Below are 15088 nucleotides of genomic sequence, written 5' to 3'. Positions count from 1 at the left end.
TTTCAGATCATTGCCCCATGCTTCTATCTTGCACCTGGGGTGATTTTGGACCTCTTCCATTCAAGTTCTTTAATTCTCGGCTAGCAAGAGACGGTTTTGAAAGCACTTTATCAAGGCATGGAAAAATTTCAGAGGGTATGGCAACCCAGATCAGTTTTTGGAAGCAAAATTTAAACATATCAAAGAAGAGTTGAAACGTTGGCGAGCCTCAGAATCCAAAAGGGAAGAAGTAGAGGTTCTAAAATTCCAAATGGTTGATAATGATTTAGACAAGTTGGCAGAGTCCAGATCCTTAACAGATGAGGAAATTGAAACCAGAAGGAATGGGTATAAGGATATTGTAGAAAAGGAAAAGTTGGCGGTCATCGATGTGAAAAAAAAAAGCAAAAATCAAATGGGCGATTGATGGTGACGTAAACACTAAATTCTTCCATGGATTTGCCAATAACAATAATCACAGAAATTGAATTAACGGGCTAATGATAAATGGGGACTGGTGTACGGAGCCGAAAAGATAAAGGCGGAATATCTATGTTTCTTTCAAGAAAAGTTTACTGAAAAATGGCCATGTGGCAATGAAAAATCTCCCGGACCAGATGGACTGACATTCAAATTCATCAAAACATATTGGGAAGTCCTTCTAGGTGACATAACAGTGGTGGTAAAGCATTTTGAACGGTACAGCAGACTCGATAGATCTTGCACTTCATCATTCATCTCCCTTATTCCCAAGATTAGAGATCCACTCAAGCTTAGTGACTTCCGCCCAATCAGCCTCATTGGATCCATCTACAAGATTATAGCTAAAATCCTTGCACTATGAATAAAGAAAGTAATGGGAAGTTGTATCAACGAAGTGAAAACAACTTATGTGGAAGGTGTAAGTATACTCGACGGTCCGCTTGTTGTTAATGAGCTATGCTCTTGGGCAAAGAAAACCAAAAAGGAAATCCTTCTCTTTAAGGTTGAATTTGACAAGGCATTTGACTCTATTAACTGGGAATTTCTAGACAACAACCTTGTGCAAATGGGATTTGGGAAAAAAAATGCCGCGTGTGGGTGAATGGCTGTCTTCGCTCGACGCACACATCAATTTTGGTAAATGGGAATCCAACAGACGAATTCACAACTTCGAAAGGTGTCCGGCAGGGAGACCCACTCTCCTCTTTCTTATTTATCATCGCAATGGAAGGTTTGAGTGTAGCAATGGAGGAAGCAGGTTACGTGGGTGTCTTCCAAGGTTTGCAGCTACGAAATGGAGGCCCATTGATCTCCCATTGTACGTTGATGATGCTCTATTCATAGGAGAATGGTCCAGAAACAACATCAATGTCACACCCCAAAACCACGAACGGCGGAAACGTTCAGGGGTGGAGGACGTCATGTACAGTATCACAACAGTGTAATATAATAAACAAGCAACAACATCATCCATTTCATTATAAGTAAAGTTTAATACATGTGTGTTCTTTCATTGTAATAAGACACCAAAAATATACAATCAAAATAAAAGACGAGACTTGTCTGCTCCGTCTTCTCAAAACCTGGCCATCGTACCTGTCTACTGTTGACCTGAGAATACAAATTATTTTGAAAGAGAGTATCAGCTTTAAAGCTGGTGAATTCATAAGTAATTAAGTGTCATTGTCTTGCTTATGAAAATCTATCATGAAGGTCATGTAAACATTTAAATGAAAATGTGGATGTAAGTATGAAAAACCCTAGAAAATCCCTTATTTCCTATAAGTATGAAGTGTAGTCTTCTACCAAGACCCGAATGTTTTGTTATGACTATGTAGTCTTCTACCAAGACCCGAATGTTCTATAAGTATGAAGTGTAGTCTTCTACCAAGACCCGAATGTTTTGTTATGACTATGTAGTCTTCTACCAAGACCCGAATGTTCTATAAGTATGAAGTGTAGTCTTCTACCAAGACCCGAATGTTTTGTAAGTAATATGATAGCTTTTCCTTTCTATTGACTAGTACTAGAGTACTTAGTCTAACTCCTCGTTTATGTGAAAGTATCACAAAATAAAGTAAACAGGAAAAATGCAATCATGTAAGTGTTATTGTCTTGAGTTACCAGGACAAACACGACATCGCCGAAGCGAAAGATAGACCCTATGGACATCCGAAGAGTGTCCCCTCATCCTCTGTAGCGGCAGCAGGGTGGAGGGAGGGTTAGTCCCAACATCGATCTCCTAATATCGATCGTTAACCTAATGATCCTCCGAAGATTCACATCTCATCCACTGTTGCAACAGTTGGACAGAGGGATGGTTAGTCCCGTCACTGACTACTAAGTAAGTTGTTAAACATCCGTAGACATTCATCGACCACTGGTGCTAATCAGTGGGGTTCGGAATGGTAAGTCCCGCCGAATTATCCCATTGAACTGGGACAGGAAAGATAATTTACACAGTAAATACTAATAAATCATCCTCGTAGTTCTAAGTACAAGTATCCAGGTAAGTAAATACAGGATAATGCACCTAAGTAACAGTGTTCCTGTATGGTATTCATGTAATGTGTTCATGTAAGCGTAATCATGTATCAAGTAAGTATATGTAAACGTACCCAAGTATCATGTAATCAACTGTAATTGTACTCATGTATCAGGTAATGTACTGGTATAGACTCATGAATGAACTGACTCTTGTGTGATTCCTTGTAATAGGAATAATGTTTTGTTTCTTCTAACTATCCCTATGATAATTAACTGGAAAGTAAGTGTTTGTTCAGGTAGATTTATGCACCCTCGATACACCAGGGTGTGGGAAACTGAACGAAGGATGGAAACTATAATCTCTAACATATAAATGAACATATGCGCATAAGTATAGTTTGATTCAAGAAGGTAAAATAATGGTTTTGCAAGATATCTAGGAGTTTTGAACAATAATTAAGAGTGACTTGATGTCATTAAACATTTCAAAACTAATACTTTTGTTATCAAAGTATTTTAAGATAGAAAACCATTTCTTGTGACACCTTTTGAAAACACAGTTATAAAATACATAAGATTGATTTAATAACATACTGTTTTCTACTTGTATTCCCCCCCCCCCCCAATTAAAGCATTTAAAATCATTTAAAACATTGATTAAGGGGTATGAACTCACCTGAAGATGGTGATTGGGATGAACTGAACGGTATAGGATTGCTAGGTGTCAAGCGAGGACTTGTACACACACTACGATCCTAATGAACATATAATCACACATATATGCACTCAATTAGTCTTAAGTTACTAATTGATAAAGCTAAGACATCCTAGACATAATAAACACTTTATATAAGTGTCTTAAGCCCTAAGGATTGCATCTAAGCTATTATGGGACAAGGTACTTGTGTTTAGGGTTCTAAAGGACCCCATATATGAGTTTACTCCTCATATACTAACACACATGGAGTTTACAGTTGTAAACTCTTGAGTTTACGGCCGTAAACTCCCAACCATGGGTGTTTTGTGTGTTTTGAAGTTCCAAATGATTCCTAGAATTATTCTAACTTGGTGGTTAAATTCTTGGAAGGGTTTAAGGTCTAGAAACACTCCATTTAGGAGTTTACGGCCCTAAGGCCATTTCCTTTGGAGTTTACGGCCGTAAACTCCCTTGGAATGGTGTTCTTTTTGTTTTCAAGCCTCAAGCATAGGTGGTATAAGTTCTAGGCTTTTATTCCAAGCATATGAAGACATTAGGCACACTTTGGTGCCATTCTTTCATGTTTATGCCCGTAAACTAACTTTGATAAGTGATTTTGATGTGCTTTGGTCCTTCAATTAAGTGGGAAACAATTTCATGTAAAGGTCTAGGGCTTTAGGTGTCTTAAAAACACCCTTTTGTCCATTTCAATGGAGTTTACGACCTAAGATTGCTCTTGGGCCGTGAACTTCCATGTGTTTGTATTTCTTGATTGTTTTCTTGTCCTAAAAACATTTACAAATGAGTCTAGGGTAGTAGCATAACACAAGGAACAATCTAGGCTCGGTTTCGGGAGTTTACCGCCCAAGAACACTTTGGGGAGTAAACTCCTAGATCTAGTGATTTAGCCTTCTAAATCATGTTATTAACACATATAAAGCTTTCTAACACTACTAGAAAGAGGTACTCACAATTTGGGATAAAAACCCGAAGATCCGTGAGAGAGAAAATGGCTTTTCTCTAGTTGGAAATGTGAATAATGAATGAATTTGGTTCAGAATTCTATTTATAGTCCTGAGATATTTTTGGCAGAAAATATTTTTATATCTGTAATGATCTCTAATATAATAGAGTGTTGGAATAACAGTGTTGCACAAAACCCTAGTGCACCCACTCTCCTGATATTTTCTGAAGTGTAAACCCTGAATTACTCAAACTTTTGCGAAAAGTCTGAAAGTTAACTGTGACTGCTATAACTTCTATTGAAGTGATATAGTTTGTACAGAATGGAAATTCCGGGTTGTCACAATCAAGAACTTATCTCGCATCCTCTGTTGCTTTCATGCAGCCTCAGGGTTAAAAGTCAACTATAATAAATCATGTGTGTTTGGTGTTTGTGCAGACATACATGAAGTCACACGCTCGTCCCGCCCCCATAATTGATAGCTTTCAGAAAAAATTCTCAAAATGGAAATCAAAAAGATTGACATTTGGTGGACGTCTGACGTTGGTCAAATTTTTCATGTGTAACTTACCAAATTACTACATGTCTCTATTTGTGCCTCCTAGTGGTGTTCTAGATAAGCTAGAAAGAATCAGACGACGCTTTTATGGGGTGACTCGGAAGGCAAAAAGTCGATACATTAGGTCTCTTGGGGTAAAGTAATCGCAGGAAAAAATAAAGGAGGTTTAGGGATTGGCTCACTGAAGTCCCTAAACATGTCTCTCCTAGTGAAATGGTGGTGGCGACTAAGATCGGAACCAACCATGTTATGGGTAAAAGTGATTACAGGTATTCATATAACTACATGACAAAGGGGACGATTACTACTCCATGAAGACGATGACAGGTGTGTGGAATAACATTGCATGCATCAGAAGTGAACTAGAAATGAGGGGAATCACACACGATCAAATCATAAAAAAGAAGCAGATTGGCGATAGCATATCTTGGAAATGTGAAATAACGACAGATGGGAACTATATGGTAAGTGCACTTCGTCACATCTTGGAGGACAATGGACTTGTATATATCAATAACTTTATATGGATCAATGAAGTACCATTGAAGGTCGTGAGTTTTATTTGGAGGGAAAAATGGGGACGTATACCATCAGCGATTGCCCTTTCTAAAAGGGGCATAATTCTACCAAACACTATATGCTGCCAATGTGACCTTGCGGAAGAAACATCTGACCATATCCTAGTACAATGCCCTTTTGCCAAAAATGTCATGGAATGGGTTTTCAAATGGTGTACTGTTCTGATGGTAAACTTTCAAACGGTCTATGAAATTCTCGACTATGCATCTAATTGGGGACATTGTCCAAAGAAGAAGAAACGACTATTGGGTATTTGCTATGCAACCTTATGGAGCATTTGGAAAGCTAGAAATGAACAAATCTTCGCCCATCAACGGATGGGTGCGATGAAGGTGGCAGATATAATCAAATCAACTACTTTTCTATGGTTTAAACACAAAGGCGACAAGAGGAGTCTAAATTGGGTTCATTGGAACGTATTACCTTTTAATTCCTTGTAATTCATTTTTTGTTCTTTTGTTTTGAAACTGCTTTTGTACTTGTTTCCTTTCATCCTAGCACCTTGCTAGGAATGATCTTTTTTAATATATTTACTCCTTTTTTTTGCCGGTTCAAAAAAAAAACTATGACTGAGACATGAACTTTGATCTTTGATTCGTGTTTAATATATGAATGCCATCTAAGTTTAGATCTAAATATGCAAGATTATGCTAGAAAATTTTTGAGTTAAAATATAAAGATTAAGGGCTTATACTTGTTAAATCGGGGCACCCTTATTTTTATAGGACCCCCGTGAAAATAGCAAAAAACCCTACGAAAATAACAAAAATGATAGTTTTTTGTGTTGTTGGAACGGTTTTAGCCAATTTTACAAGACCCCGATGAAATGAATGGTTATTTCCGAAAATATTATATTTTTGCTTTAAGTCTTAAAAAAATTACATATAAAACATAATCAAAATCTTCTTTTTCTGTAATGATTTCTAATCCATAAAATTAACAGATCGCAATGATTTATACGTCATATCACTTCTGTTATTATATCTTTATTGAAATAATAAAAAAAAAAAAGAGCAAATATTTATTTCCCAGAGAACACGCAAACATAGGACACATCATACATATATTTATCTTCTGAAACATTTAGTAGACAAATCGTATATCTATCAAAAACTTTTGTGAGGGATAAGTCGCTTTCAAAGTTAAAATTAAGGAATAAACCACATCCACGGCAGAATAAAGCAAATCGCAAGTAGCAGCTTTTGTATTGAAAACATAGAAATATAGAATATGTTAATTTTTACTTGTATTTTATAAGTTTTAGTAAGTAAATTAAGAAAACCAACATGATAAACACCAATGACTATCTTGAAAGTCAAAAATCAGAATTAGAAAGTTATGAATTCAGATGAGCAAAACTTTGAAAACAATGCCACCAGATATTAAATGCCGTCCTTACGATACACGAAAAAGGAAAATAATGAATTCATAATGAGTTTCAAGATCATATATATTAAATGCTATTAAAATTCTACACCAAACGACTCTTAATTCAAAATTTTCTGGTGTTGAAGACCATATTTAATACAGAAATTTGATACACTTTAACTAAAATAAATATATTATTTAAAACTTAAGAGTAACTTTTTTTTTAGAATCAAAATGTAGTATTTTCCAAAAAGATATTAGTATGATTTAATTTTGAATTTTAATAAAAACTAATTATGAACTATTTAAGTCTATTAAAGTCTCAAAATATTGTTTCTTTTATAACATTAATTTTTTTTATCCCCTTGGTTTCCTTCGAGCCATAGCCAACCCAATAAAGCTCACACCTTTCATCATACTCAACTCTATTTCTTGCTACAGGGAGAAAGAGAGAGAGATAGACACAACATAGTAAAATATATATACCTATAAATCTTTCTCTATATATACAGCGAGAGAATATTATAATATATATTTTTATATATTATGTATATATAATATATATATGTGTATATAAGAGCCGGGGTTGAAGAGAGTGCATGAGAGAGACAGAGAGAGTGAGAGATGGGAACAAAGGCGATGGATGAAGTGGAAGAGGTTAAGAAGAGATTTGGGGATGAGCAAAGCACATTACTAGACAGGTTTGAAAGGCTTTCATTTGAGGTACATTTAAATCAAGCCATTCTTGGTAGGAGTTTCTCAGAGCCTCGAGCACCTAGGTATCAGCTGCCACCGCTGCCACAGCCACCACCACCACCACCGTTGGAATCCAAGGTGACTCAAGGGCGGCGCCACCAACATCACCACCGTGGGTTGAGGTTTCAGAAGGTATTGAAGAAATTGCTTAGGCCCATCTTTGGCAGCCGGAAAGAAGAAAGAAAAGAAAGCATTAATGTTCAAAAGGATTTTAAGTTTATGAAGGCATTTAGTAGGTCTCTAAGGGTTTAAAACATCTATAATTTTTGTTTATCTTATACACAGTTTTACTTTTGAATAAAATGTAACAAGCAACAACCATATATGTTATTGTTTCAATTTTACTTGTTTCATAGAAAACGGTTGTTTTTTCATTTACTGCAATTCATTAAATGTTCTTACATTTGAATTTGAATTTGAATTATTGCTTGCAAGTTCTTCATCACCAAAGCAAAGAAGAAACCAAAAGTCATTGATGAGTGAAGAGTGAAGAGTACAATTACTAGAATATCTCTTAGATTGTTCCTGTAATATTTGTTATCTATGTTCTGTACTTTGGTTTTGTCCCTTTGCCTAGTTACTTGCTAAAGCTGGATTTCTTGATATTAATTAGGGCTGTCAAATCGGACAGTCGTGTCGTGTTTTTGTCTGACATGACACGACCACACGACAATGTTTTGTATAATATGACATGACACGATGTCGTGTTTTTTTAATTAACACGAAAACGAATCAATTAAAACACGACAACACGACACGACAAATATAATATTACATAACTATTAGTATATTTCGTTTATACTTAAAGATATATAACACGACAAAAACAACAAATACGAAAAACACGACAACCACATGTTTAATCGTGTCAATTTCGTGTCGATTTATGAACACGAACACAACACGACACGACATCGTGTTTTTTAATCTTGACACAAAGACGACACGGACACGAATTCAAATTTTGATTTCGTCCCGATTTCATTTCGTTTCGTATATTTTTGTCGTGTCGTGTCATAAATTGACACTCCTAATATTAATGGCCGTTTCCAAAAAAAAAATAAACAACAAAATTAAAATACACTGAGCAATAATCCAACTATCGTTCCAACCTCATGATATTAGACTAGCATTAAATCATAGTTATCTATTGTTGTTTAAAAAAAAAAATCATAGTTATCTACTCAAATTCTTAATTATTAAATGTCGTCATGAATGTCTTGTGGACCGAATCCGCGTTATCACCTACTGATAAACCCCAACCGTTCGATCGAGTATCTAATCCATTGATGGAGGTCTCGTTTTCGCACAAAACCAATACCGGTGACAAAAAGTCGCCGCTAAAGGCAAAAAATTATCGCTGCTAAAGGTCAAATAAGACGCGACATCTTTTCCCTCTGTATATAAGTCGCCGCTATTGGATGTTGTCGCCGGTAAATGTTTATATATAAGCCGCCGCTATTGGTCGACTCAGATAATATACCACACAACGACCTCCTCTTTCTGCTTTCTGCTCTCATTTGGTGTCTGTTTTTTCTAGGGTTGTTTATCGGGTAAGTTTTTTGGGTTTTGGATAATTAGAGTTTTTCATGTTAAAAAAATACCTGTTACCCGACCCAAATTAAATTTGGGTAATTTGGGTTTGGGTAATTCGAGTATTGGGTTGGGTTTGGGTAATTCGGTATTACCCGAAGTATATAATTTTTTTTTGAATTTCACCTGAAAATAAATTTAATGAAATAAATACGTCGTGTTTTATTAGTCTTGTTTATATAAACAAACGAGACATAAACGAAGTTACTCCAACTTTAAACATTAAGATTTTTTAGTCAATAATACCTGTGATATCAAGTAATTTTTTAACAACTTAATCTAATATAATAAGATGTAAAAAAACAAATACTTAGACATCTTACTTTAAAAGTTTAAAATGTTTAAGATAATTGTAGCCATAAGTTTTGCCATGTTCTGAAGTTTTGTCAAGATAATGAGTTCGTTAGTTGCAATAAAACTATAATTTAGAAAATAGTTAAGTTTTAAAGAACATGATGATATATAAACAATTACTTTTAATATTTGCTAGTGTCATATTTTCATAATACAAGAGATTCATGTTTTACAATAATGATATTTAGTTTAAACGTGATCAAATACCTGCTACAGAATACAAGCTCTACGAAAAAAGAAAGAATTTTTAAAATAATTCGGGTAATTTGGGTATACCTGAAACCCAACAAACGTACCCTTTAGCCGACCTGAAAAAAATCAGGTTACCTAATTACCCGATACCGAAAAAACCAGGCAGGTAATTCGGGTATCGGGTATTTTCGACAGGGCTAGTTTTTTCCATCCACTCTCCGATGATTCTCGCTTAATCGACAGTCCTGATAGTTAGAAGAGATACCGACGACGGCTTTAGGCCACCGATAACTTCCCCACTTCGACATCTCCGACGCCTTTAGGTCACCGGTGCTATTGTTGTCGATTTCCTCCAAGGTTCGTGTTTCCTTCCTCATTCCTCCCTTTCTATTTTAATGTCGATTTCCAGGAGCATTTATGATTAATTGCAAAAATTTGTTTCAAAAATCTTTTTTGTCCATTGACAACTAGCACCACCACTACACCAATCATTGATTTCTAGCCACCACAAGTTCTATTTACTAAGATTTTGGAGATCAATTGCAAAAATATGTGTATTTGGTGTACATGTGGTATATATATATATATATATATATATATATATATATATATATATATATATATATATATATATATATATATATATATATATATGTGTGTGTGTGTGTATGTGTATGTGAAAATTTGCGTATTTGGTATAAGTAGGATGTTATTATGTATGTATGTGACAATACATGTTTTTAGTATAAGTAGGATGCTATTGTGTATTTCATGTATGTATTGAGAATTTATGTGTATTTGGTGTATATATAGTATGTGTATTTGATGCTATTATGTATATATATGAAAGTATGTGTTTTTGGTATAAATAGGATGTTATTGTGTATTTGATATATGTATTGAGAATTTATGTGTATTTAGTGTATATGTGGTATATGTATATGAAAGTATGTGTATTTGATGCTATTATGTATGTATATGAATGTATGTGTTTTTAAGTAGGATGTTATTATGTATTTGATGTATTTATTGAGAATGCTATTACTGTAGGATGATATTATTGAAAAAAAACATATAAAGTAAGATGCTAGTATTGCGAATGTTGTTTTTTAATAAAAACAATATGGATTGTAAAAAAAAATAAAGTAGGATGCTATTATTAGTAATGAAAACATAAAGTAAACCACAATAATAGTAAACAACATAATATAATTATTTAAAATACAATGCAATAATTGTTAAAAAACAAAAATAAGATGTTATAAATAACAAAAATATAAAAAAAAGTACAATTCACAAATAGAAAAAAAAAACAATGTAATATTTAAAGTATAATGGTGTTATAGAAAACTTAAAACAAAATCAAATACCATAAATAACAAAAATATACAAAAGTAAGATATAAATAAAAAAAATCTTCCAAATTCTATTCGTTTGTTTCTTCTTTGTAATCATTATGAGCCTAGAAATACTTGTCTAAAATTGATTTAGAAATTACTTTCAGGTTGTACCCGTTTTGAGACTGCTTTTTGAGTACTTTATCCCATTTAAGATGTGAACATGTATTACATGATTGTTTGTTTAAGACAAATTTGATTGTCATTTTCTCTTTGCTCTTCGGGTGTGTATATATATATATATATATATATATATATATATATATATATATATATATATATATATATTCATGTTGACTTGGTTGATTCCCAACCCTAAACACCTGGTAAGGATATGAATATTTTCCTTAGGCCGTTGGTAGAAGAGCTTAAACTTTACTGAAACTCAGGCGTACGTACTAAAGATGCGACGAAAAACACATTCTTCACGATGATAGCTATGTTTTTGTGGACAATAAACGACTTTCCAGCTCGTAGTAGTCTATCAAGTTGGAGCAAGCAAGTTGCATGGGAAAGGGTACAGAGCATGTTCTACTTGCAATGAAGACACTCCTTCAAACCATGCAACAAATAAAGTTGTATATATTGGTCATCATTGTTTCCTAGATGCTAATGATCCGTTAAATAAGAGGTTGGACTATAACAGGTTGGAGGAGACAAGAACCGCTCCGAGACACTTTAGTATTGACGACATACAAGAGCAACTAGGTTGTCTATTAACTCGTCAACCAAGTAAACATACTCAATATGAATGGGTCGAAACGAAGCATTTTTGTTGAACTCGACTATTGGTCTTCTCTGCAGCTGAAACACAACATATATTTCATGCATGTCGAGAAAAATGTGGACGGGAACGATAAAAGTAAAGACACATCAAATGCACGAGAGGACTTGAGAATTCTAAATATTTGGAGAAATTAATGGTTGTAAAGAAAGGATGACCTGTTTCATAGACCCCATGCAAGATACTCTTTCACGAAATCTAGTCGACAACTCTTATGTCAATTTATAAAAAATGTTAAGCTGCCAGATGGGTTTCGATTTAACATCAGTAAGAAAGTTAACGATACCAATACTAACATTATTTGGTTGAAAGCTCATTACCATCACATTCTTATGTAACATTTGATACTGATTGGAGTTAAAGGGTTGTTAGACAAATACACTTATATACCTATTGTATATCTTTTTACGTTTTTCAAGCAACTTCTCCAGAATACCGAAGGTGGAGGATATGAGGAAAGCAAAAGTAAACATTATTACGATCTTGTGCAAGTTAGAATTGATTTATCCTCCAACGTTTGTTTACATTATTGTTCATTTAATTTTGTATTTACCTGATGAAGCGATTGTTGGAGGCCCAATATGTATGTGATGGATGTATCCCTTTGAAAGGTATATGAAAAAACTAAAAAACTTTGACAGAAACAAAGCGAGGCCTGAAGGTTCTATAGCTAAGGGTTATATTGTTGAAGAAGATTTATCATTTTGTTTAATGTACCTTCGAGATTTTCAAACTCAGTTTAATCGTCCTGAAAGAAATGAAGATGTCGTCGTTGAAAAAAAGTTTTGGATGTTTAAGTCTAAATGTCAATCGGCCAGCGTAACTCAAATCAAAACTTTTAATTTAACATAAATGCGTAACATGGAATGGTTTGTATTGAATAGCTATGAAGAAGTCAGACAGTATATCGAGTAAATTTTCTTATCTCTAACTTTCATTATCAATTTTTTTATAACTTTATACATCTATGAATTCTATATCTTTTTTCATCAACGTAGGAAATTCAAATCTGAACATCCCCAAAGTGATGAAAAGAGTGGGTCCGCAAATGAATGCTTATACTTACACTACATGCATAGTCAATGGTGTTAGGTTGATGGTACTTAGTCGTGACGCACAATGCACAACAAAAAACTATGGGGTTTTAGCGGTGGGTGAGAAAGGCAAGAAATATTATGGTCAGTTAGAAGAGATTATAGAGTTGCGGTATAGACATGATTATTCAACTATACTATTTCGGTGTAAGTGGTTTGATATTGGAACAAGAGTTATTTCTTGTTGTGACATGCTCAACAGGGAATTAGATGCGTGTAGACGAGTTTGTCTTGGAGTTTTTCCTATGAACACAACACAAAATAATTATTAAAGGACGACCGGGGGTTCTCCCAGGACGTCGCTCTGACGATCAAGTTAGTTCCCACTTAGAGAGAATTTAGGGTAAATTATACAAAGAAGATGATGGATCCATTCCTTGGGAAGGAAGAGATCCTTTTATACCTGTTTATAATGGAACGAAGTGACTCTCCCAAGTGGGAGTGAGACATGGCGCCCTTTTATTGGGTGGAGTATGCCTACGATAACTAACTGCCAGGTGACGTTAGTTTTCGGTGTCACCAGGCTCCTTGTCATGACCTGATTGGCAGTGAGAGAATAAGAAGATCATGAGGAATATTATTTCCTCATGAGTGGAAGCGGGCTACTAGCTCAACGCTGGCCTACATGGGCCAAGGTCGGATCCTGACCAAGGCCTTGGCTTGATGACGTCCCGTCAGTGTTTTCCGTTAAGTTTAACGTGGCCGCATACGGTAACGTTAACAACTCCCTTAGACCAGTAGGCTTCTGCATTTGTGACGTAGCAGAGTCGTTCCATTCTACATGTAGCCACATGACAGACTGCTATTGCTATTCTGTGCGATTGTCAGGACGAAGTCCCCGTTCTTTGGCAGTTTAAACATGAGACAGTTCACTACTCCTGTAGTAGCATTTAAACCCTTGTTCCTCCAGGCGTTTCCTCCTCACTCTCTGCCTTTCTATTTTTGCTTTCTTGCCTCAAAGAACCCTTTCGACGTTTTCTTTGTATTCTTCCATGGCTACCACTCGTCCTTTAGAAAGGGAACTTACTGCTGAGGAATGGGAGTCCTTTGAGTTCCAATTTAGGTTTGTCCCCAAACATGGGGTTCAAATTCCCCTTCCTAATGCATCGCTCTATAGTCCTCCCGAGGTCAAGGTCGACATTCTGATTGCTTGTTCGAGGCGGGTCTGCATTTGCCCACTACGTACTTTTCAACCTGATCATCCGTAAATATGGGTTTTCTATGAGGAAACTAACCTCAATCACCATAGACAAGATAGTGAGCTTTGATCTTCTCTGCCGTGCCCTAGGCCATCAGCCAATTGTCCCAACGTTCAAGCACTTTTTCAATGCTTCCACCTAGTATGGGACTCAGACCCTTTCTCGTCGGCGAGGAGTCCCTACCCTCATTCATGATAAAAAACCCAAGAAGAATTGGTAGGAGAAGTTTTTGTGGGTGAACAACAACCTTGTGGTGCTTAGCTATCCAAGGACAAAGGTGTATGTGGACCGCGGTCCAACACTCTTTGGTGCTGACAAAGAGATGGATGATGCCCTAGAGAAGGTTAGCATCAATGGTGAGGACTGGCTCGACTGCTTCTTGGCCGCTGGCGGGATAAGCACCGCTTGGAGGGATCGTGGGAAAATGCCCGAGTTTTTTGTTGAGAAAGAAGGTATGATGTTTCTTCTTCTATTTTCTCTTGCTCTTCTCCACCCTTTACTTGGTAAAGCGCGTTAAAATCGGTAATTTTGTTAACCGCTGTTGTCTTTGTTTTTGTTGTCAGGTGTGGAGGAGGTTATCTCCTTAGAGAAAGCTCTTCAAGGTTTATTTGATGGTGATCTTGAGTGTCGCAACGTCGACCTTATAGAGAATTTTCCACCCCCTATTTTTAGTCGGGGAATTGAGTCTATTGTTGGTTCTGAAAGTGTTATTGGCATCGATGAGGATCTGGATCTGCAGGACGTTGTTACCGGCGCTTCTCAGAAGGATCCTGCCCCTTTCGGGCCCCCAAGGAGTCTCTGTCGTGTCAAAAGGTGATTCACATTGTTGGAAGCCTCTTCCGACGGTAGTGCTAAGACGGCTAGAACCGAGCCTCCTCTTCACATGGAACGTAGTTTAAGTTTCTTTCTAGGGGGTTCCAAGGGTTCCACTAGTGCCCCCGATGAAAGTCCTCCGAAACTGTTAGAGGGGGCACACAAAAGGGCGACTAAACTGCCCGGTCATATAAAGAAAGGAAACACCGACATGATCGGCCCTGATCCTACTATTGAGGGAGCCAAGGTGAAGACTGGATATGCGTCCTCTCAGGGTATTGCGCCAACTTC

This window comes from Lactuca sativa, chromosome 8 (assembly GCF_002870075.4).
Source record: "Lactuca sativa cultivar Salinas chromosome 8, Lsat_Salinas_v11, whole genome shotgun sequence".
Taxonomy (NCBI): Eukaryota; Viridiplantae; Streptophyta; class Magnoliopsida; order Asterales; family Asteraceae; genus Lactuca; species Lactuca sativa.
This window is presented reverse-complemented; position numbering follows the sequence as displayed.